At 39.4% G+C, this 22001-nt stretch overlaps 1 protein-coding gene across 6 annotated transcripts in view; it reads right to left on the reverse strand.

Annotated features, from left to right (window-relative positions):
* FBXO34 (F-box protein 34) overlaps positions 1–22001 on the reverse strand; it is an 86969-nt gene that overhangs the window by 53868 nt on the left and 11100 nt on the right. For 2 of the 6 annotated variants that reach the window (XM_087448479.1, XM_087448480.1), the window contains exons 2-3: positions 17131–17221; positions 16424–16632 (exon numbers count right to left, since the gene is read on the reverse strand). The exons of the other annotated variants lie outside the window; for them this stretch is intronic. The gene's annotated coding sequence lies outside the window, so the exon portion shown is untranslated. The remainder of the gene's footprint in view (positions 1–16423; positions 16633–17130; positions 17222–22001) is intronic. 6 annotated transcript variants of the gene reach the window in all.

Raw genomic sequence — 22001 nt, forward strand, 5'->3', positions numbered from 1 at the left:
GTTGACTTCAAGATAAAACAGGTAATGAGAGACAAAGTGGGGCAATATATAATGATAAAACGGACACTCCACCAAGAAGACATATCACTTTTAAATATATATGCACCCAATACAGGAGCACCAAGGTACATAAAGCAACTATTAACAAACCTAAAAGGAGATATTAACAACAACACAATAATAGTAGGGGATCTTAACACCCCACTCTCATCAATGGGCAGATCATCCAGACAGAAAATCAATAAGGAAATAATGGACTTAAATGAAAAACTTGATGAGATGGACTTAACCAGATAGATATAGAGCACTCCATCCAAACACAGCAGATTACAAATTCTTCTCAAGCGTGCATGGAACATTTACAAGAATAGCCCATATGTTGGGAAACAAGGCATGCTTATATAAATTTAAGAAGATTGAAATCATAACAAGCATCTTTTCTGACCATAACGCCATGAAGCTAGAAATCACCTACTCGGAAAAAAACGGGAAAGTGACAAAGCTGTGGGGACGCAACAACATGCCACTAAACAACCAATGGATCACTGATGAAATAAAGGAGAAATCAAATCATATCTGGAGACAAATGAAAATGAAATACACCATAGCAACTCATATGGGATACAGCAAAAGCAGTCTTGAGAAGGAAACTCATAGCAATACAGGCCCACCTTAACAAACAAGAAAAAGCCCAAATAAGCAACCTCAAACTACACCTAACAAAATTAGAAAAAGAAGAACAAACAAAGCCTAAAGTCAGCAGAAGGAGGGAAATAGTAAAATCAGAGCAGAAATAAATGAAATTGAAATCAAGACAAACATTAGAAAGGATCAATGAAATAAAGAGCTGATTCTTTGAGAAGACAAACAAAATTGACAAGCCCTTAGCCAGACTCACCAAGAAAAAAAAGAGAGAAGGCTCAAATAAATAAAACTAGAATTGAAAAAGGAGAAATTACAACAGATACCACAGAAATACAAAAGATTATAAGAGAATACTATGAAAAACTATATGCCAACAAATTGGACAATATAGAAGAAATGGATAAATTCTTAGACACATACAACCTCCCAAAATTGAATCAAGAAGAAATAGAGAACCTGAATAGACCAATCACAAGTAAAGAGATTGAAACAGTAAACAAAAACCTCCCAAAAAAAAAAAGTCCAGGACTAGATGGCTTCTCTGGAGAATTTTACCAACCATTCAAAGAAGCCTTAACACCTATCCTTCTCAAAGGATTCCAAAAAACAGAGGAAGATAGAACACTTCCCAACATTCTACGAGGCCAACATCACCCTGATACCAAAGCCAGGCAAAGACAATACTAAGAAGGAAAACTACAGACCAATATCCCTGATGAACACAGATGCAAAAATCCTCAACAAAATATTGGCAAACCGAATACAGCAATACATTAAAAAGATCATACACCATGATCAAGTGGGATTTATACCAGGGACACATGGATGGTTCAACATCTGCAAATCAATCAATGTGATACACCACATTAACAAAACGAGGAATAAAAACCATAAGATCATCTCAATAGATGCAGAGAAAGCTTATGACAACATCCAACATCCATTTATGATAAAAACTCTCAACAAAATGGGTATAGAAGGAAAGTACCTTTACCTAAAAAAGGCCATATATGTCAAACCCACAGCCAACATCATACTCGATGGGGAAAAACTGAAAGCCATCCCTCTGAAAACAGGAACAAGACAAGGGTGCCCACTCTCAACACTCTTATTCAACACAGTACTGGATGTTCTGGCCATAGCAATTAGGCAAGAAAAAGGAATAAAAGGAATCCTAATAGGCAACGAAGAAGTGAAACTCTTGCTGTTTGCAGATGACATGATCTTATATCTAGAAAACCCTAAAGAATCCATTAGAAAACTATTAGAAATAATCAACAACTACAGCCAAGTGGCAGGGTACAAAATCAACTTACAGAAATCAGTTGCATTTCTATCTACCAACAATGAACTAACAGAAAGAGAACTCAAGAAGACAATCCCATTTACAATTGCAACAAAAATAATAAAATATCCAGGAGTCAATTTAACCAAGGAAGTGAAATGCCTATACAATGAAAACTATAAGACATTATTGAGCAAAATCAATGATGACATAAAGAAGTGGAAAAATATTCCATGCACTTGGATTGGGAGAATAAACATACTTAAAATGTCCATACTACCTAAAGCAATCTACGGATTCAATGCAATCCCAATCAGAATCCCAAGGACATTCTTCACAGAAATAGAACAAAGAATACTAACATTCATATGGGGCAACAAAAGACCCCGTATAGCTAAAGCAATCCTGAAAAAGAAGAACAAGTCTGGAGGAATCACAATCCCTGACTTCAAAACATACAACAAAGTGATAGCAGTTAAAACAGCATGGTACTGGTACAAAAACAGACACACAGACCCATGGAACAGAATTGAAAGTCCAGAAATAAAACCTCATATCTACGGGCAGCTAATCTCTGACAAAGGAGCTAAGGATACACAGTGGAGAAAGGAAAGTCTCTTCAATAAATGGTGCTGGGAAAACTGGACAGCCACTTGCAAAATGAAAGTAGACCATCTTCTTTCGCCATACACAAAAATTAATTCAAAATGGATCAAAGAGGGCCGGCCCCGTGGCTTAGCGGTTAAGTGCTCGCGCTCTGCTGCTGGCGGCCCGGGGTTCGGATCCCGGGCGCGCACCGACACGCCACTTCTCCGGCTATGCTGAGGCCGCGTCCCACATACAGCAACTAGAAGGATGTGCAGCTGTGACATACAACTATCTACTGGGGCTTTGGGGGGAAAAAAATAAATAAATAAAATCTTTAAAAAAAAAATGGATCAAAGACCTGAAGGTGAGACCTGAAACTATAAAACTCCTGGAGGAAAATATAGGTAGTACACTACTTGTCATCGGCCATAAAGGGATCTCTTCCAATTCCATGTCTACTCAGACAAGGGAAACAGAAGAAAAAATAAACAAGTGGGACTTCATCAGATTAAAGAGCTTCTACAAGGCAAATGAAACGAGGATCAAAATGAATAGGCAACCCACCAGCCGGGAACAAATTTTTGCAAACCATATATCTGACAAGGGATTAATCTCCATAATATATAAAGAACTCACACAACTGAACAACAAAAAAACAAACAACCTGATCAAAAAACGGGCAGAGGAAATGAAGAGACACTTGTCCAAAGAAGATATACAGATGGCCAATAGGCACGTGAAAAGATACTCAACATCACTAATCATCAGGGAAATGCAAATCAAAACTACACTAAGATCATCTTATACCCATTAGAATGGCTATAATCACCAAGACAAAAAGCAACAAATGCTGGAGAGGCTGTGGAGAAATGGGAACCCTAATCCACTGCTGGTGGGAATGCAAACTGGTGCAGCCCATATGGAAAACAGTATGGAGATTCCTCAAAAAATTAAAAATAGAAATACCTTATGATCCAGCTATCCCACTACTGGGTATCTACCCAATGAACCTGAAATCAACAATCCAAAGAGGCTTATGAACCCCTATGTTCATTGCAGCATTATTCACTATAGCCAAGACATGAAAGCAACCCAAGTGTCCCTCGACTGATGACTGGATAAAGAAGATGTGGTATATATATACCATGGAATACTACTCAGCCATAAAAAAAGACAAAATCGTCCCATTTGCAACAACATGGATGGACCTGGAGGGTATTACGTTAAGTGTAATAAGCCAGAAAGAGAAAGACAAACAGTGCATGATTTCACTCATATGTGGAAGATAAACCAACACACGGACAGATAGAACTGTTTGGTGGTTACCAGGGGCTACGGGGGTGGGGGTGGGGACAAGCGGTGGAGGGATGCATTTATATGGTGACTGACAAACAATAGTGTTCAACAAAAATTTCACAAAAAATAAAAGAAAAAAAAAACTTGTACACAGATGTTCATAACAGCATCATTCATAATAGCCAAAAAGTGGGAAACAACCTAAATGTCCATCAATTGATGAATGAATAAATTGCATATGTCTACATAATGAAATATCATCCAGCCATAAAAAGGAAAGAAGTACCCATATATACTACAACACGGATAAACGTTGAAAATAGTATGCTAAGTGCAAGAAGCCAGACGCAAAAGACCACTTCACGTATGATTCCATTTATATGAAATGTCCAGAATACGCAAATTTAGAGAGAGAGAAAGTAGATTTTGTGGTTGCCAGTGCTGGGAGGGGTGTGGGGAATGTGGAGTGACTGCTAATGAGTAGAGGGATCCTTCCTGGTATCTTCCTGATAGCAAGTGGTACTCTCATGACTTGAGTAAAATGTTCTGAAATTGATTTTGGTGACGGTTGCACAACTTTGTGACTAGCACTGAACAGTACATTTTAAATGGGTTTATTGTGTGGTATGTGAATTATAGTCCAATAAAGCTGTTAACTGAAAGAATAATAATAATGTTTTCAAAGCACTGTCAAGAAGTACAGGGTATTAAGGAAACATATAAAAGGAACCCCAACTTAATCTAGGGAATCCGAGGAGAGCTAAGCGAAGACGTGGATGCATAAGCATTTTAAAGCATAAGCGCATGGCAGGTCTGAACAGCTACTAGTAGCTAAGAGGATTCAAAAGTGGCTGGAGTCGAGTGATAAGGTGGGAGAGATAGTAATAACACAGCTTACATTCACCAAACGCGTTTACCTATGCGCAGGCACAGCTTACTCCAAACTCTTAAGTATATTATTATACTGAATCCTAATAATTCTTTGAGGTATGGATGGTTATTATCCCCATTTTACAGATAAGGAAACTGAGGCACAGTGAAGGAAAGTAACTTGCCCAAGGTCACAGCAAGTGGTACTGTCATGACTTGAACCAAAGCATTCTGGCTCCAGAGTCCCACACTCTAACACTTCACCATCCACCCTTTCCTGGAAATGCCTATCAGTTACAACAGACATAGTTGTGTATATTCAATCCTGTACAGTAACCAGATACATTATGCATTTATACACAAGTTTCTTTGGTTGAGTACCAGAGGAAGCACTTAACTTGGGTTTAGAAACCATGTTTTATAATACTTATACTTGACCTTTAAACTCTGGAATCACACTCGGCAAGGCAGGTTGATCCCTTATTAGCAGCTCCAAGAATTGAGACTTCCTGAAAGACATTTCCCATCTCACACTTAACTTGGGAGGCGCATTTACTCATTATATTAGTAAAATTATCACTATTTCAGTTGTCTGTATATGCATATATCTGGAGATATACAGATATAGAGACCCTCAACCAGAACAGTGGAATGTACTTAGAACTTGTATTTGTGTAAAAAGTGGATCGGGCTTAGGTTCCTAGCATGAACCTCTATGAGGATGACAGTGCCTCTTCCTGAGCCTGGGAAAAGACAGGAGGAAAATCTGGAGTCCAAAAATGTGGACAAGTTGAGCTGCCGCAACTATGAGGCACCAAAGTCAAAATGAATAACAGGCAGTGGGATCTAAGGATCTGGTCCTCAGAAAACTGGACGAAGGAGGTAAATCTGGAAGTCTGGGCACCTAGCATGGTAGCTCAAGCCCCATAACAGACTAAACGCCTAAGGAGAGGGCGTAGACAGAGAAAAGGTCTTAAAACACTGGTTTTCAAATTTCAGCAAGCATCCCAATCACCTGGAGGCCTTGTTAAAACAGATGGCTGGGTCCCATCCCAAGAGATTCTGATTCTGTAGGTCTGGGCAGGGCCTGAGGAGTTTCATTTCTAACAAGTTCCCAGGTGATGTTGATGTTGCTGGTCTGGGCAACCACACTTGGAGAACCAATGGCCTAGATAGAGTAAGCCCTACAGAACTCTAACAGTTGAAGTAGAGGACAGGAGGGCCGGCCCCATGGCTTAGCGGTTAAGGGCATGCGCTCCGCTGCTGGCGGCCCGGGTTCGGATCCGGGGCGCGCACCGACGCACCGCTTCTCTGGCCATGCTGAGGCCACATCCCACATACAACAACTAGAAGGATGTGCAGCTATGACATACAACTATCTACTGGGGCTTTGGGGGAAAAATAAATAAACAAAATTAAAAAAAAAATAATTAAAAAAAATGAAGTAGAGGATAGGAACTTACAAAAGAGACCAAGAGGAGCCCAGAGTAAGATAAGAGAAATACAACCCTAATTAAACGATTTTTACCAAGGCCACCAGCAAACTCCTAAGATAATCTCGTGGAAACTTATGACTCCTTAAAACTCACTGAATTCTACTAGCAACAAGTATCTACTGAGCACCTACCAAACGCCAGGCACATCTGTCCCCTGTAACCTGTCCTGTCTTCTCCCTTGGCTTCTGAAATACCACTCACTCTCTCACTGCTGCTGCTGAACACTTAGACCTCCCTTCTCCTGTTCCTCCCCCTTCCACCCACTCAAAACATTTCAAGGTTCCCCGGGGATTCCGGGTCTTCTCTTCATCACGCAAGCTCTCCCAGGGCAATTTCACCTAATCCCATTACTTTGAATACCATCTAGCTGCCAATAATTCTCCCACACCTCATCTGTAGAACCAACTTTGCCGCTGGGCTTCAGATCCTATTTCCAACTGCCAATTCAAACATTTACACACTAAGCCTCTTTCTTTCCATATTTTCTCTTCAAAAAGCACAACCATCCACCCAGAGACCCAAGCCAGAAATCTGTGAATCTTCCTGAAGCAACTGTTGTCAAGCTTAGCTGCATATTAGAACCTCCTGGGGAGCTAAAACAAGAATAACACCTCATTCACAGGTGTAATGGTCCTTAACACACATGCATGCCAAGTGTTGAGCAAAAATGCTGCGAGCACTCAAGGAAAGGGAGCTACCTTTATAAACACTTCAAATTTCAGCTCTTCTGAGGTCTTTTCTGACATTTCTGATCAGAACCAACACTTCTTAAGCTATTTCATTAACAAAAAAAACACTGTTTCTAAGTCCCTCTAAGGTAAACTTATAAAACTTGTGTTGAAATTCATATTCCCACTTTTTCCAAATAGCCTTTGGTATAGATCCTTACAGCTAGTTTATAAAGGGAATAGTAAAAGTTGTTAAATAGATACATCATTGTAATCATGAAGATTTCTAGCTGAAATTTGGCCCATGGATCAGAGACAACACAAATCACTGAGTGCAGTCCATTGTTGACATAACTATTCAGACTGGTGAGCCATAAACGCAAAAAAAGAGACACCAATGTATTCAAACAAGCTCATCGGAGAAGCCCGTTATACAATATGATGTTACTTAAAAGCGTTTACAAATGAGACATTCAACTTAGTGATATCAAGGCACTCTGGCACCTCCCCTCTTTTTGTATTTTGAGTATTTTCAAAAGAGAATGATGAAGATTTAAAACAGCCGCTATCTTCCAAAGTATAATGCTTTGTTTGTGCTCCTTGCCCAATGATGTTAGCAAATCTATCTACTTTTTCTTGAAAAGATGTGCAGAGTTGGGCAAATGGTGAGTCTGTAAGTTCATTTAAGGCTGTAAAATTCTGCCACTGTTACCCAAGATGGCCAGTTTCTTCTAACTTTGGCACAACAGGATAGCTCACAAATAGCCTGGAATATGTCAAAAAACCAAAGAATAAAAGCTACCCAAAATTGCATTTGGAATGAAGGGTGAGGGGTGTTTTTAACTGGTTGTTGTTTGTTTATTTTAGCTAAACAAATTGGCAGTATATTTGGGTTACAAATGAATTAGAATTAAGTTATATATTTCAAAAATAAAATGTACATGGAAACACCACTAGAGTATATAAACACATTAAAACACCATCCTTTTCAATAAACCTGACCGCCTGGTAAGTGGAGAGGGACTTAAGTTGTTCCCTGAAATGGGATCAGTGGAAATAAGCTTTATTTGCTTTTATAGTGCAGCTATAGGGGTATCTGGATGGTGAGAAGCAGAGGAAGTTTGCACCGCCCTTTTTAAAAGACCTCTCTCGTATGTATGAAGTAACTATATTTCCAGATAGGAGGGAAACACAGATTTTGGTCAGGGCTATGAAAATCTAATAATGTGGGTGAGGAATCAGGAAAAAAGAAATTTAAAAGCTTTTTTCCAGTTTTATTGTTCTGGATTTGGGAAAATCTTTAATTTTTACACTTTATGAGTAAACAAAATGTGTATATAATCTAAAGGTTACATGTTTCCAATATGATATTTGAGTCCTTTTTATAACCCATCCCCTAACAGGTCACACAGCCTGAACCTCCCCAGTGGTAGGGAAGTCATTCCACCAACAAACACTGTTCAACTTCTGAGAGCTTTGCCAAAGGACTGACAGCATGCTTGTCAAACTTTAACACCCACACACAAAAGGAGGAAGTTTATTTAATACCAACATAGTATTTGACACTGGTACACTCGGGGTTGCAAGTTCACGGCGGTGTATGAAGTACATCTCAGGTGTCTTTCAGCAGGTCGCCAACCCAGCTGACACAATCAAGAACCTTCTCCAGAGTCCACCTGGGTTCCCGGTAGGGAAAGAACTGTAGGAGCTGCAACAGCAACCAAGCAAAAACGTACTAGTTCAACTCAGTTATAAACATATTTACTATTACAACTGGATCTCCAAACAAATTGCTGAAATTTAAGGAACTGAGAATTGTTTTGTTTTTGTTGTTCTCCTCTGTCACATCCAAAAGAGTGATACTCTACGGTATCAGAACAACCAGGCCACTGTGTGTACCACTCCAGGCCATGAATGCACAATGTCCTTGACTGTTGCTTATACTCCACTCTGCTCAACATGATTGTTTTCAGAGTTCATTCCAGAACAGGAACATCAAACTATCTTTGCTTAATTTATAAGGAACATTGGGAGCAAACACTGGTGGCAAGATTTACTTGCCTCAGAATCTCTTCACAAGCTCTGACAACTCTTAGCCTCTTTACTACTTCCATTATTCACCAGAAAAAGGAAACAGATCTAGACCAAATCACAGGCAAGTCCCTTAGACTTTGATGTATTTGCCCAAAGACCAGAAAGAACCTTGCCAAAGAAGGAAAAACAATTTCTTAGACTTTCCTCAATTCTCCTCTAAGCCTAGGAAACACCATACAATTTGTTTCCCACATCTAATAAGTAACCACTCACCACTACGTTCTAATTATAAACCCTGTTCTAGCCAGAGTATTCAGATCCACTGCTAGCTATGAGAAAAATAACTGCTTTATAAAGGAAGTCCCTTGAGAAGTCTCCTCTATCCCTATACTTTCCCCCAAACAAGACACTACAGAATCACTTGATGTGAGCAAGGGCATTTCAATTTCTATCCTACTAACTAGCCTAACATCATACAAACTTCCTACACAACCAAGCAGAAGCAAACTCACAAATGGTTACTACCCCAGGTCCAAAGGTCTGATTCTAGCTGATAAACAGAAATAAATTCCAAAAGTCATCTCCATTTGCTCAGGTCTAGGTCCTGCTGATCCGACCTAGAGGCTCAGTGGGAATACTCTCAGCAGTAAACTGTTTTGAGGCCTCATGAAAGCAGCAGCCAGAAATTGCTCCTTTACTTTTGTTCTCATTAGACTTCCTGCATGTGACTTTGCAACCAGCTTACCCTTCCTTGCTGCTGGAGCTACATCTACGTCTTTTGGCCAGTCTGCTCGCTTGGTCCCCAGCTCCACAGGGCCCCCTCTGCTCTGTCTGCCTAGTAATCCAATCACTGTTCTTCCTGTACTCCTAGAACGGATCTAATGCCTATCTTCTGAACTGTTCTGTCTGCCAGACAGCGACAGGGGCAGGGTGGGGGGATGATAACAAGAAATAGTGGACTATGGGTACATGTGGCATGACTCACCTGTTCTGACCAGCTGTTCCATAACCTATCCTGACCAAATGGCTCAGACTGCACACCCTCGTTCACTCTGACAGATTTGTTCTTGACCCAACCTAGCCCTTTAGACTGGGTATGGCTTCCCTGACCACCACCTTGTAGCTACAACTTTCCACTGGAGACAGAAGAGTCTCACAATGCATTATGGCCATGCTTATAGAAAAGGAAACTAACGTTCAAGGGTGTCTCCCATACGTGGTACTGTGCTAGGTGCTTTCTCACTCAAAGCCCACCAAAGGTCATTGATACAACTACTGCCCTCATTTTGCAGACGAGGAAACTGTGGAACTCCACTACCTTCGTGTTTAAGAAAATAAAGTAACTGTAGCAGATATTGCACAATGGTGATAAAGAAGATTCTTTTCAATGTTTCCCTTAACAGGGCTGCTTTTCATTTTGTCCATCACGAGAGTAGTCCACTGCTGTAGCAAGGAATCTGGCTTACAACCTCTTATTAGTCATCAGCTCACCTTACAAATTCTGCTTCACCAAAAGCAAAAGCCCACACCTGAAGTGGTGACTGGCATCATATACTTGTATAGTATTTAAATCAAATTCTAAAGTTTACAAAATAATAACTTTTGTATCTTCAGAATTACAAGAATATGCAGTAGGCTGAATGGTGATATAACAGATTAACAAATACAGAAGATCTGAGAACATGTTAAACTAAGCCACAGGGAGGTAATCATTAAAATCCAGACTCTGAGAAACTCTGAAGGACAAAAAGCCTGGTTTCTTTAATGATGACAAGGGAGAGAAAAAAAAAGAGGTAGTGAGGGATTTAACCTCTAGATTAAAAGGGACTTAAAGGTCATTACTAACCAACTGTAAGGCAGGAACCGTATATGGATCCTGATTCAAATTATGACATTTGAGACAACTGGAAATTTAAACACTGGGTATTTGAAGATACTAAAGAACTGGGGGGGTATTTTATATATACACTTGTATATACATATTTTTAAAGAGTCCTTATCTTTTAAAGATGCACTAGACTACAAATGAAATGATATCTGGGATTTACTTGAAAACAATCCAGGAGAAAGAAGTGGGAGAATAGATGAAACAGAACTGGGCATGAGTTGGTAATTGCTGAAGCTGGGTGATAGGTGCCTGGGGGTTTGGTTCATCACACAGATTTCATCTACTTTTATATGTTTGAAATTTTCCATAACACGAAGAAGTCAAGCATTTGCAAAATACAAATACTTTTATGTAAATGAAGAAAAACAAGTCACTTAAAAATGATACTACTAACTTGAAAAATCAATCCATTAATTTTGTTAGGTAGGATAATGGCATTGTGGTCATGGGGAAAAAATGTCTTTTTAAAAGACACATATTGCATATTTAGGGCTAAAATGACACACTGTCTAGAATTTGCTGTAAATTTTTTTTTTTAAATGGAGACAAGAAAAAGTATGGCACAATGCTGAAACCAACTGGTAAATATATAGGGGTTCATTGACTCTACTTTTGTTTGTGTTTCCATTTTAAAAAGTAAATAATAAAAATAACAGTAACAATAATAGATTCCAAAGATCTCTTCCACTATGTGGGAGAGCGGGAAAAAACGATAAACAATCCAAACTAAAACCCTCTAGTTCAAATAAGGGTCAAGTTTGGGGGATACAGAGGAACCACTACACAAGAGTTTTGCTCTTATTTAATTCAACTGAATTTTACAAACAGTCAGCAGAGAGTCTGGTGAGAAAAGTGTTACAGTTTTCCACCATAATGGGGACATACTCGAAGCAAAAAAAGATTCTTTCCTCCTGCCAGTCCCGCCCTGGACATCCACATATAAAGAAACTTGCAACGTTTCTGGAGTCCAAGAAGTAGGCCCGTCAGTGCGTGCTCTGTATGGGAACAAAGGTCCCCTAACATCCTGAGCACATATGATCCTGATTGTTAGTAACAGGGTTTCTGGGTGTGAAAATAGAATGTCTTCATTCCTAGTTTTCTAGTGTGCTCCAAGACTACTTTTCTTATCAGGTTACCTTCAGTGAGATCCTTTTTTGTGGGGAAGAGGAGGACCTTTCAAAGACTTCTAAGAAACATTTGCACATACACATTTCAGCACTTCAAGTAATGATCCAAGTGTTCTTTGAGGTTCTAAAGAGAAAAACACCATCTAAAATTACCTAATCCTACCCAAAATTTCTGCTGTGGGCATTCACCACCAGATCTAAGTCACATAATTGTTATTACTGGTAGAGAGAAAAAGAAAATTAACACCTTCTGAGAATTTACTACATGCCAGGCAGTTAATATGTATTTTTAACTAAATCCTCTTAATGCCCCTAATAGGTGAGTACTATTACTGTCCAAATACTACAGATGAGAACAGTGGGGCACTGAGAGGTTAACTAATTAGGTTACCTAAGTGGCAGAACCACCTTTGAACCCAAGCAGTCTGGCTCTAACATCTGGACTGCTCTCTGCTACACTACTCTATACCATAAAACTTTTCACTCTGAAACACGGGAAGGATGACGATTTGAACATTTCTAAATCCTAGATCATTGACCCTCTTCACAATCCTAGTTATCTTTGAGATTTTACATTATTAAAAATAAAAACTGGCAGTCCTTCTTTAATGAAACGAAACTGTCTGACGAGAATCAACGGCAGCTATTGTAGGCATTGGCACCGCTCGCCGCGAATAATAGGGCCCCCTAACTGCTCAACCTAATGCAAAGCTCACCAGCTGACAGACCCTTCTAGGAACAGAGATCCTAATCAGTTTTATATTGCTTCATTCTCCCATTTGATTGGTTAAATCGGAATCTAACATCCATAACATGAAACAGACAAGAAAACAAAAAGTTAAAGAAATGTGACAAAGGAAAACAGAATTCTAAAACAGAACGGATCTTGTTAAAAGCCCTCTAATTGAGATGCTGAGAAACTGTCAAGATACTGCATCCATAGACAGGAGGCTGTGAAAAGGCAAAAAAAGAAAAAAAATGAGAAAAGACTCTTGTAAATTAAAAAAAAAAAAGCAGTACAGTATAAGGTTTGAAGTTGTGGAGGTGAAATCTAGAAAGTAAACAAAAACAGAAACAAAAGATTATCACAGGAGATACAGCATCAGTCCAGGAGGTCAGCATTTGATTAACAAGAATTCCAGAATGAAAAGAAAAAAACAAATTGGAGATGAAGTTTTCCACAACTAAAAGATTAATAAGGGGCCAGCCCTGTGGCGTAGCAGTTAAGTGCACATGCTCCGCCGCTGGCAGCCGGGGTTCGGATCCCGGGTGTGCGCTGAGGCACTGCTTATCAAGCCATGCTGTGGCGGCATCCCATATAAAGTGGAGGAAGATGGGCACAGATGTTAGCCCAAGGCCAGTCTCCCTCAGCAAAAAGAGGAGGATTGGCATGGATGTTAGCTCAGGGCTGATCTTCCTCATAAAAAAAAAAAAGATTAATAAGATAATAGATTTATAAAAGTCTTCCAATTAATAGGACCCACTCAGCACTCAAGTGCATAGAGACCCACACCAAGACACATCATTGAGAAAGTCCCCACAACAAAGAAAAACCACACTAAAAGCTTTCACAGAAAAGGCAGCTCATTTACAAAGGAACAAGAATCAAACTGGCCTAAGACTTCTCATCAGTAATGAAGGATACTGGCCAATAATCGAGCAATGCCTTTATAGTTCTGACAGAAAATTATGCTCAGCCTAGAATTCTACTCCCAGCCACGCTAACATTCCAGTTTAAGAATAGAATAAAAACATTTTCAGACAGAATTACTCAAAATCTACCTTCCACACATCTTACCTTAGTATGTACCCCAGAAAACAAGGCAATAAACCAAGAAAGAGGACTATATGGGAAACAGGAACATGATGAAGGCAAGTCACAGGCTGTCAGCTGAGCAGCAGTTGTAAATAAAGCTCACAGATTGGAGCAGGAGGATAGAGGGCATCAGGGGGGAGGTAACTACAAAAAAGGAGCTAGTAGAAATTCGATACTGTCTTTAAAAAGAACGGAAAAATTAAGAAGTTATAAAAGCAAATAATACCCTCCCAAAAAAGAATACAACTGAGAACTCTGACATGGGGAGGTAATGGCATCCTGTTTTATCTTCGGAGAACTACCTTCTCCCCACCCCCAATGCACATGATTCAAACGAGGCTGACTCCACACCCATCTCCAAGAGTGGGCATATGACCAGGCTCTAACTATGCTAATCTATTCTCTCCACCTTGCCAGAGCAACTTGTTCAGAAATAAACACACAGCCTAGAATCAGTTCTGGTGGGGGGAGGGGTGAATGAGGAGGATCTTGAACATAAAGCTAAGAGGAGGAAAGCAGACCGATCGTAGCGAGAGACCAATTCTTCAAAGCAAGGTTTGAGCACCTGGATCCAACTCTGCTCTATCCTCCTGGACACTCAGTTCCGGGAACCAATTTCCTTCTCACTTAAGTCACAATTAAGCTGGTTTTCTACCACTTACAAGGATCCCGACCTAAAATACTCCCCTTCCAAAGCAAGAAGTCGAAGATACCACCTATTGTGAGCAAAATAAATACTTAATATTTACCAGGGTGACTAGAGAACTAAAAATAATGATATAACTGTATCAGAAAGAAGGTGGGGGGCCAGCCCCGTGGCTTAGTGGTTAAGTGTGTGCGCTCTGCTACTGGCGGCCCAGGTTCGGATCCCGGGTGCACTGAGGCCGCATCCAACATACAGCAACTAGAAGGACGTGCAACTATGACATATAACTATCTACTGGGCTTTGGGGAGAAAAAGGGGAAAAAAAAAAGGGAGGAGGATTGGCAATAGATGTTAGCTCAGGGCCGGTCTTCCTCAGCAAAAAGAGGAAGACTGGCATGGATGTTAGCTCAGGGCTGATCTTCCTCACAAAAAAAAAAAAAAAAAATTGACAAATCATGAAATAGAAGTATAAGCACATTAGTATGGGGGATTATCCCCAGAAGAATCAAACACAGAAACAACAGTAGTGGTGAAGTGGTTTCCCTGGAGGGGAAACTAAGGTGGGGAGGGATGGGACAAGGGGATTACTGCTTTCATCATAAGCTCTTCTGAACCATTAATTTTTCCCCCCACTATGAACATGCATTTGAGAAAGAAGCCTTTGCTGGCTATTTTGAAGGGGAAAAAAGAAATATTAAATAAAAAACTTTTTTCAGTCTTTTCATCCCACTAAAATTGGATGAGAGCATCAAGAAAAGTAGCTAATTAAGTATGATGTTCTCATCACAGTTCTAGAAACCTAGAAGAGAAACACTCACCAATGATCATCTCAAGCCAGAAAAAAGTCTCAATGGAGCTCCAAAAAAAAGCACCTCATGTCTTGCTTTGGAGAATCTTTTTTTATTAAAATGATTCTACTAGCTATGTACACAACAGTGTCCTACAACCTTCTACACAAAGCACATTACTGGCTTCAGCATATAAATATGTATCCTGAAGCATAATTTCCTGCAATTATAAATTCTAATTTACCCCCCTAAATCACCACTGTTTTAAAACTGAAATTAAAATTAATTTACGATACTGGAGGTAACCACGTATGGTCTGAGGCTCCTTAGGACAGAGGAGAAATAGTTTTATGGCAGAGGGAATAAAACACGCCATCTTACAAGGAAAAAATACACAAATAGCTAATTAAGGTTCAAAAAGTAATTCACATTAAAGAATCAGAATTTTCTAATCAAAACTTGAGATTATACAGCCATAAAAAAAGACAAAATCGTCCCATTTGTAACAACATGGATGGGCCTGGAGCGTATCATGTTAAGTGAAATAAGCCAGAAAGACAAACACCGTATGATCTCACTCATATGTGGAATATAAACCAACACATGGACAGAGAAAACTGTACTGTGGTTACCAGGGGCGGTGGGGGGTGGGCACAAGGGGTGAAGGGAGTCATATACAGGGTGATGGACAAACAAAAATGCACAACCCAAAATTTCACAGTTAAAAACCATTAAAACATCAATAAAAAAAAAATGATTTCAAAAAAAAAGTTGCCCAGTTTAATTGCAAATCTTTTAAGAATAGTTTCCCCCATGGTTATTTATTCTAATATTCAATAAAATTGTTCTTAACATAAAAAAAATAAATAAATAAAAACTTGAGATTATAAACTATTTTGGTGTGGTAGGCAGGGGATGATGTTTCTATTAGCCTAATTTTATACAAATTTTAGGGAAGTTTTTCTCTCAAAAATCCAGAAGAACAGCAAAACCTACCCACTGTCTACCCCTCTTCACTAAATTATACCTCCTATGCAGCCACAGTATAACCTTTGCCTTCCTGCTGAATCTCATTTTCAGGCAAGATGAAGGAGGAGCACACAAATTCTGCCCCAGAGATAAGCTGAATTGTTCTTGAGCTAAACTAAGTCCAAGTAATAGAAAGTCTGGCTAGGGGCGAGCTCTGGCTTTATGTAAAGTACACTGTGTTTAAATTAGCATTGGCTAACTTGAACATAGCCCCACTGCTTCAGTGCAGAGGCCTCATTCAATCCACCTGTCACGGAAAGCTGGAGCAAACAACAGATGACGATCTCTGCGACATCAGAGTTCCACTAGGCTGTTTTTGATTCCTTTTTCTCTTCCAGGCACTCTTCCCGAGGGAGGCAGTTTGTGCAGTGAAGTTCCTCTACAGCGCAGACGGCTTGGATTTGAATCCCAGCTCCAACACGCTTACTGGCTAGACAAGCAGCTTAACCCCCTTTTCTGCAAGAAAAAGGGGAGAGGAACACATTCCTCATAGAGTCGTTATAAAGACTTAAAGAGATAATATACATAAAGTGTTTTGCATGAGGCCTAATCGAAAGGAAGGAAGGCAGGCGAAGGAAGCTACTAATACCATCACCCCTCACTTTGTGGAAAGCCACCTGCAGTAGGAAAGAGACGTTCCACCTGCACACTGTGCAACACAAGGAGACTCTTTCTCATTAACTAAACCACCCCTGAAGGCTCTGAGAAGCTACTCCACCAAAAAGATGCTAAAGGCTGGAAGCAGATGACGTATTTCAGCGAGTCAAACTCGGCCCCTTTTCCACAAGAGAACACATCAAGACTCCTTAAACGTGGCACACGTTTGTTTGCCTTGGCATCATTATCGCACACAGTGGTCTCCAAAAGAAAAGTTTTTAAATAATGGAAGTAATACTTTCATTTAAAATGTAAATAATTTTATAGCTGACTTTCACATGTTACATTCTTTCCTACCTTCATTCACTCCACAAATGTTTGTTGAGCATCTAGGAGGCACTTGGAATACCACGAACAAACAGTCAGTAGCCCTCAAGGAACTAACATTCTGGTGGTGAGAGAGACAATAAATAATCATCATGATAAGTAACTTACATGAGATATGTGTCAATAAGGTAACTGCTATGGGGGAAAAACAGACTAGGGAGAGGGAACTTGGAAGTGCAGCGGGAGAGGGGCCGTGGCCATTTTAAAGAGGGCGGTCTGCATGGGCTTCCCTGAGAAGGGGATACATAAGGGAGAATCGGAGGAGATGAGGAGTCAGGGACGAAGATTTGCAGTGTTCTAGGCACAGGGACCAGCGGATGCGAATCCTAAGGCGAGCGCAAGCCTACCTGCTTGATTAACCGCCGCCACGACCTAACACTAAGCAAAAATGTCGGCTACTGCGGTTAGTCTCTTAACCATGTCTCCTTTCCCCGAAAGAATCTGTGCTAGCAAAACCAAAACCAAGAAATCTATTTATAAACATCCATTCAATAAACGTTTACTGAACACCATGTGCTAGGCACCACCTTCCATGCAAAGGACACAGAAAAGAACACGACAGGCACCACTTTCTATTCTAAACTGTGAAGACCTCAGGAAGGGGCTTGAGGTTAACGACAAAGCCCATTCAATAAGTATACGAAATACTTCTTTCCTGTTCTTTGGCTTATTGGGCCTTCATTGCTTAAAAAAAAATAGCAGAGATTTACAGAAATGACCTCCAGATGAAGTGGGATGATACTATACTGAAAGTATCTCAAAGTCTCTATCTTTACAGCATAGATATCAGCCCCTTATTAAGTTTCTTCACTAAACAGACGATCACTTCAAAAGTACTAACAATGACATTACATTAATATCTTCTCCCCCCTGCCCCTGAAGGGCCAAAACCTTGCTACCCAGAGTCCAATCATTTTTCTGCCACTTTCCCAAGATTCACTTCAGTTAGAGGAAACACGCAGTCTACCCAGGACAAGGCACTGCGCCGTGTGCCCTGGCAGCTGAGTAAGGAGTCTCTGCTCTCCAGGCCCTCCCCATGCGGGGTGGGAAACACGCATATACATCCTTGTTTCTGCTGTTTCCTACTGCAAAAATAAGTACAGCTCATAATACCACCTGGTTGCACAGAAAATTACTATGAATTTTTCCCTCAGGTCCCAACCAAAAGCTTAAACTTACAGAGTTAAAAACATTTTAAAAACTCTTATTATTCTATAAAAAGTACAATTTAGCAGAATATATTTTATATAACTTATCTGAGCCCACTCAGAAACTGGAAAGTAAAAGGTTAGAAAGTTAAGACCATAACAAGAAATATTATATTAAAGAAACCAAATGAAATATATTTGTCGATTACTTTCTTTATCCCCCTTAGGTTAAAGGGTACTTTAAGATTAGCTGAAAACACGTTTCTACGTGTTAAGGAATGTACATAAGAGAAGACAGAGGACAAAAAAAAAAAAATTAACGCATTTTAACCTGATGCCCTAATCTACTTTTTAATTAAGAGAGCAACTCCTAAAACATATTACTCCTTGTCTTCCTCTCTGTTTACTGTGAAGTATTTATGGGTAGAAGGGTTTCTCTTCTAACTTTGACCATCGATCTCCTCTTAGGACTGGCCTAAATAAAACTAAAACATGCTATCATATGCTTCACCCAACTTAGCACAACATTAGCTGGCTGCGGGGTCCATGTTTTCAGAGGAAGTGCTTTCTCTCGCTACCTAAATGTCCTGTCACGCATATTAGAGCTATCCTCTGTCACAGTGCTCTACAGACGAGATTAGCAAATATAAAAACTGTGTCAGCAAGGAGGTGAAAAAATAGGTGTACTCTCAAACTGCAAATATTCTTTGACCCAGCAGTTCCACTTCTAGGAATTTATCCCAGAAGACGACCTATGAACAAGGTTCTTCACTGCAGCATTGTTTCTAATAGAAAGAGGTAGTCATGACTCCATTTCTCAACCTCCCTTGCATTCAGACGCGGCCGTGACACTAAGTTCTGGCTAAGCAAACATGATTGTAAGTGTTGTCAAGTAGCGGCTTCTAGAAATCTTCCCGTAAAAAGGCTGGCATGTAACCTTTGCCCCTTCTCGCATCCTGCAGCTTGGAAATGAGCTGCAATAGCTGGAGATCCAGCTAGGTCGGAGGGCGAGGGCAACACAGGCTGGAGCAGTAACAGCACAGAAAGGGCCAGGCAGTCAGAAGACAATGGGGAGGAAGGAAGCTAGACTAGAGGGCGCACTCTCATGACTGCAGCATTTTTTGTACACATACAACTGTCAAAACTCATCCAGCCGTCCACTTAATATCTGTACATTTTACTGTATTCAGGATGCCTCAAGACGAGAGAGAGAGAGAGTAACCCCACAAGCGCTATACCAGCCCCAGACCACCTATCTGACCTTTCGTAAAAGAAAGAAAAACTTTGTGGTTTAACCCACTGCTGGTTTAGGTTTTCTATCACTAATACACTCGTCATATACCAATATATAAAGAACCACAAAATGAAGTAAACAAGGCAAGGCAACAGTACGTAGAATATGCTATCGTTTATGTTTTTGCTAAGGTAGGAAGAATAGAATTGGTTGCCTCCAGTGAGAGGAAACCTCTGAGAGACAAAAGACAGAAGAAAACATCACTTTTTGCACATTTTGCATTTTAAACCAAGTGAACACATTACCCACTCAAAAGATAAATGTTCTTTAATCCTATTAAATATTTTAATTTTTTTGAAATTTTGGAATATGAAGATTCTAATGCTTTGAAGACTTATATTGACTTTAGTTTCAAGATGATCCCACAGGGAACTAACTATAAGAACCACTAGAGGGCCGGCCCCGTGGCTTAGGGGTTAAGTGCGCGCGCTCCACTGCTGGCGGCCTGGGTTCGGATCCTGGGCGCGCACTGATGCACCGCTTCTCCAGCCATGCTGAGGCCGTGTCCCACATACAGCAACTAGAAGGATGTGCAGCTATGACATACAACTATCTACTGGGGCTTTGGGGTGAAAAAAATAAAATAAATAAAAAAAAAAAAAGAACCACTAGATGCAAAAAGGGACAAAACAATAAAAAAATATTGGAAGTGGGGAGGGGAAGGAGAGTGCTAAGAACTCTTCTTTCGAGGGAAAAAGGCAAGAAAACATTTTAACCAAAAAGAGAAGCATTGGAGTCATTCTACTGCTGGAAATACACACTATATGTCTTTTAATTTCTCATTATCTGCTTTTAATGAAGAACAAACAAAAGCAGCTAGCTAAATCAAAAAGGCCAACGAAGCTTTTCTCTGATTAGCTGAAGGACTCATACAAAAGGTTCTTTCTTGCTGGAGTACTACAGATTATGAAGAGTTACAATAGGAACATGCAAGTCTGTGAATCAGATTGCAAATTGAAATAAAATGAGGATTACTGAGAAATTTATTAAATCGACCTTAGATGGTTTTCTTTTCTCAACACTATTTTAAAATTTGCATTTGTAAATCCTGTTACCTTTATCACGATATAAACAATCTAACAAAAGAAAGAGTTACTCAAAATCTATCTACTCTTAAATAGACCATTTAATTTTGTATCAGTTGCCCAAGTCTTGGCCTACACAAATATATGTATTTTTGTGTATGACTAGTGTATATATTTTATGTTCCGTTTTTACACACTTATTTCTATGTAATGATAATTAAATTGCACAAAATAAAAAATGTTCACTTTAGAAATATCCATAAAGTTTTGGATTTTCCTTTTTAAAAGGTAACTCAGTAAGAAAGCTTTATTTCTCACACCAATTCCAGAAGATGACTATCCAGATCCTAGGGCAGAGGCCACCAACCATGTATTGATCCACCTCGATTACAAACCTCTGAGGTGATAAATACAAATATTTAAACCAAGAAAGGAGACAACATTTACATCCTCTGGCTGGTAATAGTACAAATATCAAATTGTTTCTAACAGGGTTGGGGGGTTACATACAAAGTTACTGACCCTTTAGAAATTCCTAGTAACTAGTGTGGAAATTTCCTTTGGGGCCTCTGAGACATAGTAGGCATGGACAATAATCAGGAACCCCTTCAAAGTAAATGATCCTGAGGGCAAAGACTACATTTTCCATCACAGTTCTTGAGTTATCCTATAAAGTGGAATTTTGGCAATATATACCAAATGAACACTCAAATGCAGAAGGCTCAAAGTAGGCACACAATTAACATTTGGTGAATTAACTGAACACTAACAATTTAGAAACAAATACAATGCACTGGGAAATAAAATTAAACTTTATTTCTCCGAATAAGATGTCTACAATATAAGCATACAATACAAATGGCAAATTTCTTAAAGAAAACTGAATAATTACACTAAGATTCACTAATGAAGGTTTGACATGGTTTTCTTCTGAAGGAGAAAAACTAGGTTTGTACCTGCCAAGAACATTATATTGAACTCATATTGAATCTTCAAGAATGGTATTTTTGTTACTTTAATAAACCAATAAAACTAACATGCTTTGCAAGTAGAAAGGTGGGAAGTTACGCTCATTATTTTTTAAAAGGTAAAGATTAACTTTCTCCTAACTTCTAAATTATCAATTTGGAAGGGAAAAAAATGGACTAATCAAATTAATTTTGTATAGTATTCTCCAAGAATACCAAATCTACAGCATAAATACAACGACAGAGGTTACTCAAATTTGATTCTAACAAATTTTTACTTGATTCTACATGAAACAAAGATTAGTAACTGTCAGACCAGTCATTAAGGGACTTACTCAAGAAGCCAAAATCTTAAGACTTTTAACAGGAATTCTCACTGGATTACATGACTATGGTCAAAAGGTAA

The sequence above is a fragment of the Ceratotherium simum genome, chromosome 24 (genome assembly GCF_057802395.1).
Source record: "Ceratotherium simum simum isolate JZ-2026a chromosome 24, ASM5780239v1, whole genome shotgun sequence".
Taxonomy (NCBI): domain Eukaryota; kingdom Metazoa; phylum Chordata; class Mammalia; order Perissodactyla; family Rhinocerotidae; genus Ceratotherium; species Ceratotherium simum.